This window comes from Eubalaena glacialis, chromosome 15, assembly GCF_028564815.1.
Source record: "Eubalaena glacialis isolate mEubGla1 chromosome 15, mEubGla1.1.hap2.+ XY, whole genome shotgun sequence".
In the NCBI taxonomy this organism is placed as follows: Eukaryota; Metazoa; Chordata; class Mammalia; order Artiodactyla; family Balaenidae; genus Eubalaena; species Eubalaena glacialis.
In genome coordinates, this window is record NC_083730.1 from 70,719,593 (window position 1) to 70,737,452 (window position 17,860).

The window sequence follows — 17,860 nt, forward strand, 5'->3', positions numbered from 1 at the left end:
AAGGGGGCCTGTTGTGGGGAGACGCTAGCGGGTCCCGGTGAAGGCCCCACACGACCCGGGCGCCAGCCTGAAAGCCAGGAGGTGGCCTTAGGAGGAGTTGTAGCGCAGGGTCACTCGCTTGCTCTGTGCTAGTCTCAGGTCTAGGCCCTGGGATACACCTGGAAGCAAAATAGACACGGTCCGTGCCCTCACTTGGAAACAACTAAGAATTTGGCGTAGTGGTAAGTGCTCTTCCATGAATACGATAACACAGGGTAGAGGCGAAGGCAGAGTAATCAAGGGAAGGACTCCGGAGGCCACGGTTGAGCCTGATGTTGTAAATAGCCCAGCCTGTGAAGATGGGGGAGGCATCCCAATTAGAGGAAAATAGACCGGGAGGCTGAAATACGCTTAGAGTAGTAGTTGAGGAGCAGGTGGAGGCCAGGTGTGGCTAGGACGTCTTAAGTGTGTGGGCCGGGGGGGGGGGTAATAAGCTGGGACTAAGCAACTAGGCCATAGTAAAGAGTTTGCGTTGTATGCTAAGAACCATGAGAAGTTGTTGAAAGGTTATTAAAGGAATTTTAAAAATCATTAGAACGCTTCTACATAAATTTATATGGAATACACCCAGTGGAGTTAGGGCTGCCTCCAAAAAAAGTAATAGTAGTGAAATATTTGTCTAAAGCTGGAAACTTCTCCTAAGGCAGTCCCTGGGATCCTCTGAGTTTCTTTGATGTGTGAAGCACTATGCTAGTTATTGTGATGGTGAAGATTCAAGGAAACATGTGCTCTTACTTTCAGGGAGCTTAGAAACTGGGAGTAGCTTCTGTTGATTGGGAATCTGTTGTATGCCAAGTACTGTGTTAGGTAATGGAGATGTTTTATCTCATTTCACCCTTAGAACAACATTATGAGATAGGTGTTTTAGCATGCTTTAGAAAGGGGGAAAAGTGTTCAGAGAGCCAAGTTAAGTGACATGTGCAGAAATCACTCAGCTAGCTTGTTTACAGAACCAGGTTTCAAACCTAGGTTTTAAAAACTTGAAAATCTGGTCTTTCCAGGACACTGACTTTTTTCTAGATAAAAATAAATAAAAAGTTGAGGCATGTAGACAGTATTTAGGACGAATAATTGTTCTCAATTATGGGAAGAAGGAGGTTATGGTCAAAACATAGAAGATACTTAAAGGTAAGAATAGACAATCTACAGATTTGAATACTATACCAATGAATATGAGCACTGGAAGATGTTTTTTTTAAGGTCCAAGGAGGTAATATTAGTTGCCAAACTTATAAGTAGTCATTTTAGTAGTTTCTCCCCAGGTGTTATGCAGGCTGAAGATATAAATAGCTTTAAAAACGTGAATAAAGTTGTGGTTGACATGCTTAATTAGTCATTAAGAAAAGTTAGAACGTTGCAGAACATTTCTGTAACTTTTGAAGTCTTCCCACAAGTGTTCACTAATTCCATTCTGTGCATAGTACAGGTGCTGCTCATAGTAACACTCATATGTTTGTAAAGTATATGAAGAGATAGTGTGCTGGGTGGAGCATAACTCTGAACTAGTATACAGCATGGACATTGTCTCCGTTCCCCATCTGAAGATTCATAGTAAAACACTCAATTGAAAACCACAAGATACGGACTTCCCTGGTGGCGCAGTGGTTAAGAATCCGCCTGCCGATGCAAGGGACAGGGGTTCGAGCACTGGTCCGGGAAGATCCCACATGCCGCGGAGCAACTAAGCCCGTGCACCGCAGCTACTGAGCCTGTGCTCTAGAGCCCACGAGCCACAACTACTGAAGCCCACGCCTAGAGCATGTGCTCCACAACAAGAGAAGCCACTGCAATGCGAAGCCCAGGCACCGCAACGAAGAGTAGCCTCCACTCGCCGCAACTAGAGAAAGCCCACGCGCAGCAACGAAGACCTGGTGCAGCCAAAAATAAATTAATTAATTTTAAAAAAAAAGATAAAGAAATTAGCCAGTTTAGGTGTATATATTTGTGGGCAACAAAAGATACTAATTCAGAATTAACTAGGTTGATAGAAAATATGAACTCTGTATACCTAAATACCTGTACATCTGCTTAAGAGATAAAAAAGGCAGAATGAGGGAATATTGAAGAAGAGTAGGAGAGACGAACCATCACCCCAAAATGACAAAGAAGGAAATATAAAGAAAAAGATTATGGCACATGAAAAAAAATAAGCTAATGGATTGTGTGGGATTTTCTTGTTTTAAAACTAAAGATGTTCAATCTTATGCATTTTTGCAAATACGGACATACGATGGGATATAACTTATTAGTAATTGTTTCCAGATGTGGAAAATATCCACCCTCTTTTTTAAGCCTGATGTCTGTTGTCCCTTGTTCTAACTTTCATCCTTCAGCAAAGGTAACCTTTACACACAAGATGTCCAATTGAATTTAATTCTACAAGCCTCATATAACCACCAGTCTCATTACTTCTCGTATACAGTTTGGAACAGAGCTCGTTAGAGTAAGAATGATGGTAGATTTTACTGAGGCAAACCAAAAGATTTCTGAACACAAGCAATGTTTGGAACATTTATGCACCAGTTGATAGAAGTACAACTCTGGTCAAAGAAATTTGGATAGTCCTTCAAATACTATAAGTGAATATGGCCTGTTTTTTGCCCCTAAGGAGACGTTCTTAACCTGGATCCAAAGACCTTTTCGTGGGTGTTCCCAGGGAATTTGTGAACCACTGAAATTATATACATAATTTCATGTCTATGCACATTTTTCTAGGGGAGATGTCTATAGCTTTTATTTGCCTTGCTTACTCTGCAATTTGCCATCCTGTTTTCTTTATCTTCTCCCCATTCCAGAATTATCTTGATTGAGATACTTTGATGAAAACCAGAAATATTTCCAAGAATGCATTAATATTGTCAAACATTAGGGCATAGGTCATAATATTGTACTGCTGTGGGAGAGACAGGATTGGACCTTGCAGTGGAAAGCCCTTGGCCTGAATCCTGGCTCTGCCACTAGCTGGCTCTGTACCTAAAGAGCTACTAATATCTACAACATAGATTTGCTGTGAGGAATAAAAGTATGAAGCGTCTCTTACACATTACCTGATATGTATTAGGTGTTCGGTGAATGGGTATCATTTTAAAACTTAAAGCTTTCAGAGAGCAGAACTGTAATTTAAATTAAGATATAATTAAGTTCCTCCCCTCTCCATCCCTAGGGGTAACTAATGCATGAATAGGAATGCGTATATTGATATATGTACATACATTCATATATGTATTGATATATGGCTGTAATTTACTCTTTCACCTGCAGTGTATAGTGTAGATTTCTGTTCTTTATTGCACCAACATTTGGTATTGTCAGAGTTTTTTGTTTTTACCACTTTATTGGTTTAAAAATGCTGTCTCACTCACTTTGTATTTTTCTACAGGGAGAGGATCTTTTCATGTTTACTGGCCATGTTCTTATTCTTTGCGCATTTTCCTGTTGGTTTTGATTTTTCTTTTTGATTTGTAGAAATATACTATAGTCACTTTGGACTCGAAGTTCCATGTTGATTGTGTGCACTTTATATATTTTCTTTCCATATGTGGATTGTTGTATCACTTTGTTTACAGCAAGATTTCTCAACCTCTGCAGTATTGACATTTTGGGTCAGATAATTCTTGGTTGTGAAGACTGTTGTGTACATTGTAGAATGTGCAGCAGCATCCCTGACCTGTATCCACTAGATGCCAGTAGCACCACTCCAGTCATGATGATCCAAAATGTCTCCAGACATTGCCCATTGTCCTCTGGGAGCAAAATTGCCCCTGGTTGAGAACCACTGGTTTATAGTGACTCTTGTGCAGAGTTATTTATCTTTAAGAAAACTTTATTCCACTAACGTTTTTTGGGTTTATATTATACGGCAGGTCCTAAGTGTTTCATTTGACCTAATGCTAACCTTAGCCCATTTACTAATCATAGCACATAGAAAATAGATACTATTATTATCCCTGTTTTATAAAGGAGAAATCTTGCTTATGTCTTCTAATGTAGAGGAGATGTTAATCAACTTTACTGAGCTATAATTTACAGACAATAAAATGTATCCATTTTAAGTGTACAGTTTGAAGTGTTTTGTCAAATATATATACTTCCGGTGATCCTTACCAAAAACAAGATATGTGACATTTCCATTGTTCTAAAAGGTTTCCTTGGGGACTTCCCTGGTGGTCCAGTGGTAAAGAATCCACCTTCCAATGCAGGGGACTTGGGTTTGATCCCTGGTCAGGGAAGTAAGATCCCACATGCCGCGGGGTAACTAAGCCCGCACGCCACAACTACTGAGCTCACATGCCTCAACTAGAGAGAGAAAACCTGCACGCAACTAGAGAGAAGCCCATGCACTGCCATGAAGAGCCTGTGGGCCATAATGAAAGATCCCGTGTGCCAAAACTAAGACCTGACGCAGCCAAAAAATAAAAAATTAAGATAAAATAAAAGGTTTCCTTGTGCCCCTTTCCATTCGGTTCCCCCACACTCCCAGCCCCAGGCATGCGCATAACTGCTTTCCATGACTCTAAATTAGACTTGCCTTTTCTAGAGTTTCATATCATTGAATGATATACAGTTGACCCTTGAACAACGCAAGTTTGATCTGCGCGGGTCCATTTATACACAGATTTCTTTCAGTAGTAAATACGGTACGATCCTTGGTTGGTTGAATACACAGATGCGGAAATTCAGATATGCCAACTATGGGACTTGAGCAGCCTCAGATTTTGTTATTCGCAGCCAGTCCTGGAACCAATTCCCCGTGGATACTGAGAAATGACTGTACTATGTCCTTTTTTGTTTCTGGCTTCTTACACTCAGCGTGTTTTTGAGATTCGTTAATGTTGTGTGTAGTTCATTCCTTTTTGTTGCTGAGTGATTCTCCTTTGTATGGATATATCAGATTTTGTTTATCCGTTTACTTGGTGATAGACTTTTGAGTTCTTCCCAGCATTTGGCCATTATAAGTAAAGCTACTATGAATGTTTGTGTGGAAGTCTTTCTGTAGGTATGTTTTCATTTCTTTTGGGAAAATTTCTCTTGAATTATGAGGGAAGTAGACATTTAACTCTAGGAGAGACTGCCAAGTAGATTTCCAAAGTGGTTGTGCCATTTTACATTCCCACCAGCAATGTATGAGAGTCCAGTTGCTTCACATCCCCTTCAAAACATTTTAGGCATTCTAGTGGATATGTTGTAATATGTCACTGCAGTTTAATTTGCATTCTCCTGAAGACTCATGATGTTGAGCAGTTTTTCATGTGCTTATTGGTCATTTGTACATCATTTGTGAAGTGTCTGTTCAAATCTTTTGACCATTTTAAAATTGGTTTTCTTTTTATTATTGAGTCATAACAGTTCTTTATATATTCTAGATATAAGTTCTTTGTCAGAGGTATTTGTTGTGAATATTCTCTCTCAGCAGCTTACCTTTTCACTTTCTTGATGGTATACTTCAAATAGCAGAAGTTTTAAATTCTAGGAAGTCTAAGTTATTTTTTCTTTTATGATTCATGCTTTTTGTGTCCTACCTAAGAAATCTCTGCTTACCCCAAAGTCACAAAAATCTTATTTTATAATGTTTTCTTCTAGAAGTTTTAAAGTTTTACCTTTTACATTTAGGTCTGCATTCTATTTCAAATAAGTTTTTTTTCCTCTTTTTTTTTTATTGTAAAATATACATAATTTATCATCTTAACCATCTTTAATTTTTAATTTCATAATGTTGTGAATCCATCTCCATAGCTCTTTTCACCTTGTAAAACTGAAACTCTCTGCCCATTAAACAATAACTCTCCATTCCCCCTCTCCCCAGCCCCTGGCAACCACCATTTTACTTTCTGTTTATATGATTTTGACTACTGTAAATATTATATAAATGGACTCATTCAGTCTTATCTTTTTGTAACTGGCTTCTTACTTCACTTAGCATAATATCCTGAAGGTTCATATTGTAGCATGTGTCAGAATTTCCTTCCGTTTTAAGGCTGAATGATATTCCATTATATGTATATACACGTTTTCCTTATTCATTCATTGATGGACACGTAGGTTGCTTTTACCTTTTGGCTATTGAGAATACAGGCATACCTCTGAGATAATGCAGCTTTGGTTCCCAACCACCGCAGTATAAAGCGAATATCACAATAAATCAAGCCAAATGAATTTTTTGGTTTCCCAGTGGATTTAAAAGTTATACACTATACTATAGTCTATTAAGTGTACAATAACATTATGTCTAAAAACATGTACACACGTTAATTTAAAAATACTTTATTGATAAAAAATGCTAACCATCACCTGAACCTTGAGTTTTAATCTTTTTGCTGGTGGAGGGTCTTGCCTCGATGTTGACGGCTGCTGACTGATCAGGGTGGCGGTTGCTGAAGGCTGGGCTGGCTGTGGCGATTTCTTAAAATGACAGTGAAGTTTGGCACAACAGTTGACTCCTCCTTTCACAAATGATTTGTCTGTAGCAGGCAATGCTGTTTGGTAGCATTTTACCCATGTTAGAACTTCTTTTAAAATTGGAGTCATCTTCTCAAACCCTGCTGCTGCTTTATCAACTAAATTCACATAGTATTCTAAATCCTTTGCTGTCATTTCAATAATCTTCATAGCATCTTTGCTAGGTGTAGATTCTGTCTCAAGAAACCACTTTCTTTGCTCATCCATAAGAAGCAGCTCCTCATTCATTAAAGTTTTATCATGAGATTGCAGCAATTCAGTCACATCTTCAGGCTCCACTTCTATTTCTCTTGCTATTTCTACCACATCTGCAGTTACTTCCTCCAATGAAGTCTTGAACCCCTCAAAAATCATCCATGAAGTTTAGAATCAACTTCTTCCAAACCCCTGTTAATACTGATATTTTGACCTCTTCCTCTGAATCACAAATATTCTTAGTGACATCTAGAATGCTGAATCTTTTCCAGAGGTTTTCAGTTGACTTTGCCCAGATCCATCAGAAGAATCACTATCTATGGCACATATAGCCTTAAGAAATGTATTTCTTAAATAGTAAGACTTGAAAATTGAAATGACTCCTTGATCCATGGGCTGCAGAGTGGATGTTGTGTTAGCAGGCATGATCGCAACATTAATCTCATTGTATATCTCCATCAGAGCTCCTGGGTGACCAGGTGCATTGTCAATGAGCAGTAATATTTTGAAAGGAATCTTTTTTTTTTTCTGAGCAGTAGGTCTCAGTAAACCATGTTGTAAACAGATGTGCTGTCATCCAGGCTTTGTTGCTTTGTTTATAGAGCACAGGCAGAGTTGATTTAGCATAATTTTTAAGGGTTCTAGGATTTTTGGAAGGGTAAATGAGCATTGCCTTCAACTTCAAGTCACCAGTCGTGTTAGCCCATAACAAGGGAGTCAGCCTGTCTTTTGAAGCTTTAAAGTCAGGCATTGGCTTCTGCTCTCTAGCTATGAAAGTCCTAGAGGTGATAAAGATATTCTAAAGTTTTAAAGTTTCACATTTTACATTTGGGGTTTTAATCTACCCGGGCTTAGTTTTTGTGTATGGTGTGAGGTGTTGAGATCCTGTTTTTTTTCTCCCCCCCACCCCCACACATGGATAACAAATAATCTTAGCATCATTTATTGAAAGAAATGTTTGTTATTGTTGAAGTGGATGTTTGATTTTCCCCATTTCATACTTTATAGCAGAATGTGGCTATAGCAGAATTTTCCCCAGTTTATTTCTTTGGAGGGAATATTTTATTTTATTTTTATTTTTATTTTTTAATTAATTTATTTATTTATTTATTTTTGGCTGTGTTGGGTCTTCGTTTCTGTGTGAGGGCTTTCTCTAGTTGTGGCAAGCGGGGGCCATTCTTCATCGCGGTGCGCGGGCCTCTCACTATCGCGGCCTCTCTTGTTGCGGAGCACAGGCTCCAGACGCGCAGGCTCAGTAGTTGTGGCTCACGGGCCTAGTTGCTCCGCGGCATGTGGGATCTTCCCAGACCAGGGCTCGAACCCGTGTCCCCTGCATTAGCAGGCAGATTCTCAACCACTGTGCCATCAGGGAAGCCCCTTGGAGGAAATATTTTAAAGCAAGTCAAAGACATATAATTTCTCCTACAAGTGTTACTGTTTCCCACGTCCTTTCAACCTTTATGTTTTAAGCGTGGCTCTTGTTAACAGATTGTATGTTTGTTTAACATTTTTTCTGATTTTTTAGAGTTCTGATATCTTCTAATGTTAAGTGTCCATTTCATTCATTGTGCATTTATTTCTACAATTTTAGGTTCATCTCACTGTTTGTATTCCTTTTATTCCTCCTTGTCATCTTTTGGGTTGAAGGGATTTTCTTATTCAGTTTTGCTCCTTTTCTCCATTTTGTTCGTCTATTTTTGGGGAACTTATATGCTTTTCTCTATTTCAATTATTATTCTAGCTTTTATAACATACATGTAAAGTATAAAAATAAACAGTATTTTTACTCATTAATAGTACAAGGAGCTTAGAATAGTCTAACTTTGAATACAGGTTTGAACAATACACTGGATTTTATATTGGTCCCATTCTATTTTTCTCTTACAAATCAAACATTTTTTGTACCACTTTATACAATCAGTATTTTATTTAGATTTGCCCATATTTTAATCAGTATATCTGCTCATCATTCCCTTTCACATCTCAGCCCTTCCATCTTAGATAATTTTACTTTTGCCTGAAATTTGTCTTCTAAAATTTACCTTAATAAGGGTCTATCAGTGGCAAATGATATTTTCTTGGTCTGAAAATGTCTATATTTTGTCTTCATTCATAAAAAACACTTTGATAGAGAATTCTAGGCTGAGATATGTTTTTTCTTGGCATATTTGAGATACTATTGCCCTGTCTTCTAGCTTTCATTGTTGAAGTAAAGAAATTAGTCATCTAATTCCTGGTCCTTTGTAGGTGATACATCTTTCCTTTCTAGCTTTTTAAGAAAAGGTTTATTGAAATATAACATGCATACAGAAAAGTGCAAAAAATCATAAATATATTGCTTGGTGGATTTTCAATAATAAAAACACTCACAAAACCACACCCAGAAATATAAAGATAGCATTACCAGAACCACAGAGGTCTCCCTTTGTAGCCCGTTCCAGTATTTACTATCTAAAAATGATCACTGTCTCACCTTATATCATGATAGGTTAGTTTTTTCTTATTTTGAACTTTTACATAAGTGGGATAATAGGCTTTCTTTTGTGTCTGGCTGCTTTTACTCAGCACTATGTGAAATTCTTCCACAACAGTTTGGTTCATTCTCATAGAATATTCCATGTTACTGTTACTAGTCATTTGAGTTGTTTCCAGTTGTTGACTGTTATGAATAGTGACACTAATCTTTTAGTGACATTTATACTAACTTCTATTGTGTATATACTTAGATGTGAAATTGCTTGTAGTAGGAAACTGCCTAATAGTTTTCAAAAGTGATTATGTCATTTTATGTTCCCACCAGAAGTATATGAGGGTTCTGATTGCGCCATAAACTCATCAGCTTTGGTGTTCTCAATCTTGTGGCTTTAATTTGAATTTCTTTGGTGACTAATGTGCTTGTTGGCCATTCATATATCTTCATTTGTGAAATATCTGTTCAAATCTTTTACCCAGTTTTTAATTGAGATGTAATTGACATATAACATTAAATTAGTTTCAGGTGTAAAATAATGACTGGATATATGTATATATTGCAAAATGATCACCACAATAAGTCTAGCTAACATCCATCACCGTAGTTACAAATTTTTTTCTTGTGGTGAGAACTTTTAAGATTTACTCTCTTAGCAACTTCCAAATATGCAATACAGTATTATTAACTATGGTCCCCATGCTGTACATTATATCCCCATGACTTATTTATTTTATAACTGGAAGTTTGTACCTTTTGACCCCCTTCACCCGTTTTGTGCAACCCTACACCCCCTACCCCCCAACCCCTGCCTCTGGCGATCACCAAACTCTTCTCTGTATTTATGAGCTCAGTTTGTTTATTTAAGATTCTACTTATAAGTGAGATTATGCTGTATTTGGCTTTCTCTGTCTGACTTATTTTACTTAGCATAATGCCCTCAAGGTCCATCCATGTTGTCCCACGTGGCCAGATTTCTTTCTTTTTATGGCTGAATGATATTCCATTTTTAAAAATTTAAATATGTGTATGGCATTTTCTTTATCCATTCATCCATTGATGGACACTTAGGTTGCTTCCGTGTCTTGGCTGTTAGTCTAAACAATGCTACAGTGAACATGCGGGTGTATATATCTTTACAAATTAGTGTTTTCATTTTCTTCAGATAAATACCCAGAAGTGGAATGGCTGGATGATATGGTAGTTCTATTTTTAATTTTTTGAGGAACTTCCATACTGTTTTCTACAGTGGCTGCACCAATTTATATTCCCATCAACAGTGCACTAGAGTTCCCTTTTCTTCACATCCTTGCCAACACTTATTTCTTGTCTTTTTGATGGCAGCCATTCTAACAGGTGTGAGGTGATCTCTCATTGTGCTTTTGATTTGCATTTCCCTGATGATTAGTGATATTGAGCACCTTTTCATGGTATGTTGGCCATCTGTATATCTTCTTTGGAAAAATGTCTATTCAGATCCTCTGCCCATTTTTTAACTGGATTGCTTATGTTTTTTTGCTGTTGAGTTACATGAGTTCTTCATATATTTTGGATATTAACCCCTTATCGGATGTATGATTTGCAAATATTTTCTCCCATTTAGTAGATTGCCTTTTCAATTTGTTCATGGTTTCCATTGCTGTGCAGAAGCTATGACGTTTGATGTAGTCCCCCTTGTTTATTTTTGTTCTTGATGCCTTTGCTTTTGGTGTCAAATCCAGAAAAATCATTGCCAAGACTCATGTCAAGGAGCTTACTGCCTGTGTTTTTCTTCTAGGAGTTTTAAGGTTTCAGGTCTTATGTTCAAGTTTTAATCCATTATTTTACCCGTTTTTTAAATTGGATTATTTTTGTCTTGAGTTGTAAGTTGTTTTTTAAAAAATATATTCTGGATATGGGTTCTTTGATATATGTATAATTTACTTAATGTATTGTTTACTAAATGGTGGGGTCTTTTTAAGGAACAAAATTTTAAGTTTTAAATTCAGTTTATCAGTTTTTTAAATCTTAGAGTTCCTGCTTTTAGAGTCCGATCTTAAGAAGTCTTTTCCTACCCCAAAGTTGCAAAGATTTTTCTCTTACATTTTCTTCTTAGAAAGTTTGGTCTTCCATCCTTTTCAAGTAAGTTTTTGTCTGTGGTGTGAAGTAAGGGTTGAGTAAGGGTTGACATTCATTTTTTTATACAGTCACGTATTCAGGTGTTCCAGAATATATGTTACCCAATAACAGTTTTGATTTTTATAAGTTTGTTGTAAATCTTGAAATCAGTCTCCCATCTTTGTTCTTTTTTCAAATTATTTTGGCCATCAATTTCTATATAAATTTTAGAAAGAGCTTGCCAATTTCTGTGAACACAAACCTGCTGGGCTTTTGAGTGGGGTTGGATTGATTAATCAGTTTGGGGAGAACTGACATCTTAACAATACAGTTGATCCTTGAACAACACAGGGGTTTGGGGCCCCAGTCCTCTGCACAGTTGAAAATCCACATACAACTCATAGTTGGCCCTCCAACTACATGGTTCCTTCAACTGTGCAGTCCCTCTGTATTTGTGGTTCCACATCCACAGATTCAACCAACCAGGGGATTGTGTAGTAATGTAGTATTTACTGTTGGAAAAAATATACGTATAAGTGAACAGCACAGTTCACATCCATGTTGTTTAACTGTATTGAGGTTTCCAATCCATGAACATAGTTTATCTCCAGTTTTTCTTAGGTCCTCTTTAATAATTCTCTGCAGTGTTTTATGCTTTTCAGTGTAAAGGTTAGAAACATGTTTTATTAATTTATCCCTAAGCATTTTATGTTTTGGGATGCTGTCGTTACTTTTTAAATTTCAATTTCCAATTGTTAATATGTACATACATATTATGGTTGTTACATGTTCCTGGTGAATTGAACCTGTTATCATTATGGAATGTTCCTCTATGTCTTTGGTAATATATTTTATCTTGAAGTCTACATTATTTGATATTCATGTAGACACTCCATTCATCTCTTTCACACTTTTAAATTTTTTAATGGTATGTCTTTTCTTTGATTTACATTCTACATATTTGTGTCTTTTATTTAAAGTGTATCCCTCACAGACAGCATCTAGCTGAGTCTTTTTAATCCATTTTGACAACCTCTGCCTTTTAGAATGTTTAATCCACTAAAAATTAATGTAATTTTTGATATGGTTGTTGTTTATTTCCTTATTTTTTGTTCTTCTGTTTCTGCTTAACTATTCCCCTTTGTATTTTTAAAAGTGGTTACTCTAGGAATTAAAATATATAAACTTATTTTTTTTATAATCTACTTAGAGTTAAAATTTATGTACCACAGCATATAAAGTATAAGAATCAGCCAGATAGGTTCATTTAATCCATTTCTTTGTAAAGGTCTGTTTCCATCTGGTATCCTTTGCCTTCTGCCTAATGACTTCCTTTAGCATTTCTTATAATGCAGATCTGCTGACAATGAATTTTCTTAGTTTTCTTTTATCTAAAATCCTCTATTTCACCTTAACTCTTTTTTTTTGGCTGCCTTGGGTCTTTGCTGCACGCGGGCTTTCTCTAGTTGTGGCGAGTGGGGGCTACTCTTCGTTGCGGTGCACGGGCTTCTCATTACGATGGCTTCTCTTTGTTGCGGAGCAGGGTCTCTAGGTGCGTGGGCTCAGTAGTTGTGGCTTACGGTAGTTGCTCCACGGCATGTGGGATCTTCCCGGACCAGCGCTTGAACCCATGTCCCCTGCATTGGCAGGTGGATTCTTAACCACTGCGCCACCAAGGAAGTCCCTCACTTTGAGATATTTTTACTGGATATAGAATTCTGGATTTATTATTTTTTATTCTTTTGGAACTTTAAAGATGTTGATCCATTGTTTCTTCTGGGCTTTATTGTTTCTGATGAGAAGTAAGCAGACATTTTGAATCATTCATTATTCCTTGCATGTAATGTGTTTTTTTCTTTTGGCTGCTTCAAGATTATTCTCATTAATTTTGATTCTCATCATTTTGATTTTGGCTGTGCCTAGGCATATTTTTCTTTGTGTTTGTTGGGGTTTGCTGAGCTTGCAAGTTTATATCTTGCATATTTAGTCAGTTTATGGCCATTATTCATTCCTTCAGATATTTTTTCTTTTGTATTTTCTCTCCTCCTAGGAATCCAGTTACATACATGTTATACTTTTTCATGTTGTCCCACAGGTCCCTGAGGCTCTGGGTTTTTTAAAATACTTTTTCTCTCTAAATATTGTCTAATCTCTGTTGATGTCTCTTCAAGTTTCATATATCCTCCTGTTATCTTCATCTGCTGTTAGCTCGTCCAGTGAAGTTTTTTGTTTCAGGTATTGTAATTTTCAAATCTAAAATGTCCAATTTATTCCTTTTATATAGTTTCTACTTCTCTGCTGAGTTTTTATCTTTCCATTCCTTACAAGCATATTCTCCTTGATGTCCTTGAACATAACTGTCATAGCTGCTTTAAATTCCTTATATGTAAAGTTCAACGTATGGGGTCCTCTCAGGGTCAGTCTCCATTGAATGTCTCTGAGTATGGTTCACATTTTCCTGTTTCTGTTTATGTGGAGTACATTTGGATTGCATCCTAGACATTGTGAATGGTATATTGTAATGACTTTGGATTCTGTTATGTTCTTCCTAAGAGTACTGATTTTTTCTTTTTAAAAAACCAGACCATTAGGTTGGCTGAACTGAAACTGGAAACTCATCTTCTCCACAGTGGGCAGCAGGTGAAATTTTTCTTTAGTTCTTTTAACCTTTTAGGGCCACTTGGAGTCTGCTTTTCACATATGTGCTTCAGGGGTTAGCTAGAGATTTGGGCACTGTTTATAAACACTTTGGGGATACTTGTTTTTTGCTCCCTCCTTTGTAGCATTTTCCTCCTTAGGAAATGGCATTTTCCATTTGCCCAGAAATCTTTCCTCTGAGACAAAAAGTAAGACTATGGAGTTTTTTATCTGAGCCTCTTGGCATGGCATGGATTGGGTCCTGCCCAGCTAGAAAATGGAAAGCTCAACCCTCCACTACAGAATCTTTCTGCTTCTGATTGCTCTCCAGTGCTTTTAGGGAGTTGTTGGTGTTTTGTTTTGTTTCTGTCCAGAATTTATAGTTGTTATATGTAGAATTGTTATTCCAATAAGAGTTACTCAGCCATGATTAGAAGCAAAGTCTCTGGGCTCTTTGTAATGCATGAGCTTTATAGATGCTCATCTGAGGAGAGCAGTAAGCCTTCATGAGTACCTATTTTAAGACATGAGTTCCATGACAGGCAGACATAACATTAGCCGTGACTTTACTCCAGAGTTTGGCTGTTAGATTTGGAAGTAGTAACTGAACCAGGAACCCTTTATTAGAGTTAGTTAGATCAGGTCGTTAGGTCAGGTCAAAGTATTCCTCCAAACTGTATGTACTGAGGACACTGCAAACTTACAGGGCAAGTAGTTTCAACAAGTGTCCAATTTTCATATTCATATAGAGCCCAGTAAGGCAAAATCCCATTTCATGTGGTCAGTAAATGTTAAATCACTCTGATAAACAGCTTCAGTCCTTATAAATGATTCAAAAATAATATATAATATAGAGTTGTGATGGATTGGAGTGTGCCCAAGGAAAAGAAAATTACCTACAATATTAGTAAGTTCAAGAAACATAACCATCTGTGGCTTGATGGAGGGGGGGTGTAACATAAAGATGCATGATGCCATTTGTAAAACTAATTTCTCTTTCCATTTAACCTCTTGTTGCCTAAGAAAATGCAGCTAGTAATTAAGATACCATTTTGGTCTTGCTTGTAAATGCTGTTGCCTTCATTAAATTTCACACTTGTGAAAAGGAGCTATTAAGAGACAGCCTAAGGTAACACTTTTTGAATAGCTAACTTTGTTAAAAATACTTTTCCGAATTTCTTACAATAAAATGTAATTGCATTTTCTGTTTTCACTCATGTGGAATCTTCTCACATGTTATCTGTTAGAGATAAGACTTGGTGATAGAGGGAATATTCTGTTAAGCCCAAGTAGTACAGTGACTTCGGAGTTCTCCTTTCCTTGCCATTTGCAATAAATAAAGTTTTCTGGTTTCTCTAATTTTTCTTACAATTCATTTCTCATAAGGTTTAGCTGGTGGCAGGGGAGAGATTCCAGAATATATACTATTTTGAAAGTGTCAAATTTTAAAAGATTTGTTATTGAATTAAAGTGGTTAGGAAGCAATCAGTAAATAATCATTGAGTCTGTATTGAAATACTAGAGTACCTTGATAGCACACCTGTAAAGTTCAAAACAAACAAAACAGGGTTGGGGAAGAAGAAAAGAAAGGAAAAAAATCTATATAGTCTTTTTATCGTTGATAGTAATACAATCATGGACAATGGAAACGTGTTCTACCTTATAAAAATGGGTACATAGTAAAGTTGTTGCTGTTGTGTATATGAACAGTGAACTTCTTGTATGACATGTCTTTGTTGTTTCACGTGTTATGATTTTTTCCATTGGAATTCTAAGTCTTCATCTCTGTGACTGGTCTATCATGAGTATCGTTTAATAGATGAAAATGTTTTCAGATTAAACATTAGTATAACCCTCCAGCATTCCTGTATCAGGTTACCTGAAGACAGATCTTAATTCAAATGTCTTTATTAGTATCTCTGTCACATAGGAGAAACAGAGAGTGCTTCTTTCTCTCCACTCATTTTAAGTACATTTCTTGTTTTTAAAAAGTGACCATAGTAACATGCTCACTTCTGAAGTTCTTTCTCCAAACAGATACTGATATGAGCATTCTCCTCTGTTGGCATTAATTTTAACCTCAAAAGACCATCTTGAAGAAAAGATGTCTAGTTTTATCTTTTAGGTTTATTTTGTCCTGTACTTCTTTCTAGGATTATCAATAGAATGTGCTGTTAGTGTGGATGAATTTTGTGATGTGAATACTTGCTACAGAGAACAAGACCAAAACTCTAAACCTACTTTGAACTCAAATGTAACATGCTTTTGAATCCAACAATTTTTGATCTAGTTTGAAATCAAATTACTAGGTTGTACAGTTGAAAGTGTTTTCTTCAGGTTAATACACAAAAATCTATAACCTTTATGTATATACAGTAACCACCTAGAAGATACACTGGAATAGAAATTCCCATTTTCAGTAGCAACAAAAAGAAATACTTAAGAATGAAGTTAATGCAAAAGTTTAAAAGCTATATGAAGATAACTTTAAGACATTCCTAAAATATACAAATGTGGACTTGAACAAATTGAAAGATATTCTGTATTATTGAAAAGGATGTTTCAGTATCACAAAGTTGTCACTTTCTCCCCATGTTAAAAAATAAACACAGTTCCAATAAAAAACTCAAGTTTTCTTCGTCAGGACACAGAAAGATTAATTATAAAATTTATATGGAAAAATAAACAAACAGGCATAGTCAGGAAATCCCTGAAAGAGAAGAGCAATAAGTTGCGTGTGGCTAGCCCCACCAAATATTGAAACATACTATAACTATAAAGCCTCTACAATTAGAAGAGAGTGGTGTGGTAATACCATAGACAAATCAATGGAACAGAATAGAAACTCCAAAACTAGACTTTCATACTTAAGGAGATTTGGTATATGGATATCACCATCTCAAATCACTATGGAAAAGATGAACTTTTTAATAAGTAGTGTTGCGATCATCGGATAGCACTTTGGAAAAAAATAATATTGGATCTAAACCTCATACTGCACACCAAAATACATTCAGGTGGGTCAGAGATAAAACAGTTGAACTTTGAACAACATTGGTTTGAATTGCAGTTGGTTGAATCCATAGATGGGGAACTGCCAATAGGGAGGGCCAGCTGTAAAGTTACGTGCAGGTTTTCGACTGCAGAGAGGGTCAGCACCCTTAACCCCCTCCTCACTGCCCCCACCCCCCACGCCACATTCAAGGGTCAACTGTAATGTAAGAAATGAAACCATACAAGAGCTAGAAGGAAAAAAATGGATGAATTCCTTTATAACTTGGTGGTGTCAAAAGCCTTTCAGACTCTGACTCGATGACTACATAAAAATAGCATTTGCATACCAAAAATACTATCAAATCAATGGCAAACTGGGAAATAGTATTTGCAAACTCTGTCACAAGGGGCTAATCTCAATATACGAGGAGCTCTCAAAAAATGAGAGATCAGAAACCCAATAAAACACTAGGCAGAAACTTGAACATTGCAGTTCATAGGAGGGAATGTCTGATGGCATTTGAACATATTTAAAGATGCTCAAACCCACTCATAATAAGTGAAGTTCAAATTAAAACCACTATGATGTGATACAGTGAAGTACTACTCAGCAATAAAAAAGAACAAACTGTTGATACCAAGATTATGCTATGTGAAAGATGCCAGACACAAAGGCTTCATACAGTGATTTCATTTATATGACATTCTGGAAAAGGCAAAACTGTAGGGACAGAAATGAGATATGTAGTGGTCAGGGGGGTAGGGGTGGTGGAATGGGACATGAGGGAACAGTTCAGAGTGATGAAAATGTCCTATACTTTGGTTGTAGTGTTACACGAATGTATGTTCGTCAAAACTCATCAGACTGTAACCCAAAAAAGGTGGGTGTTATTTTGTGTAAATTATACCTCAACAAACCTGAATTTGAAAACAATCAAATAAAAACCACACTATGGTATCATTTCTTACCAG

At 36.7% G+C, this 17,860-nt stretch overlaps 1 long non-coding RNA gene across 1 annotated transcript in view; it reads left to right on the top strand.

Moving 5' to 3' along the window:
* Positions 1-17,860, top strand: part of LOC133075887 (uncharacterized) — a 58,744-nt gene that overhangs the window by 453 nt on the left and 40,431 nt on the right. The window lies entirely within an intron of this gene.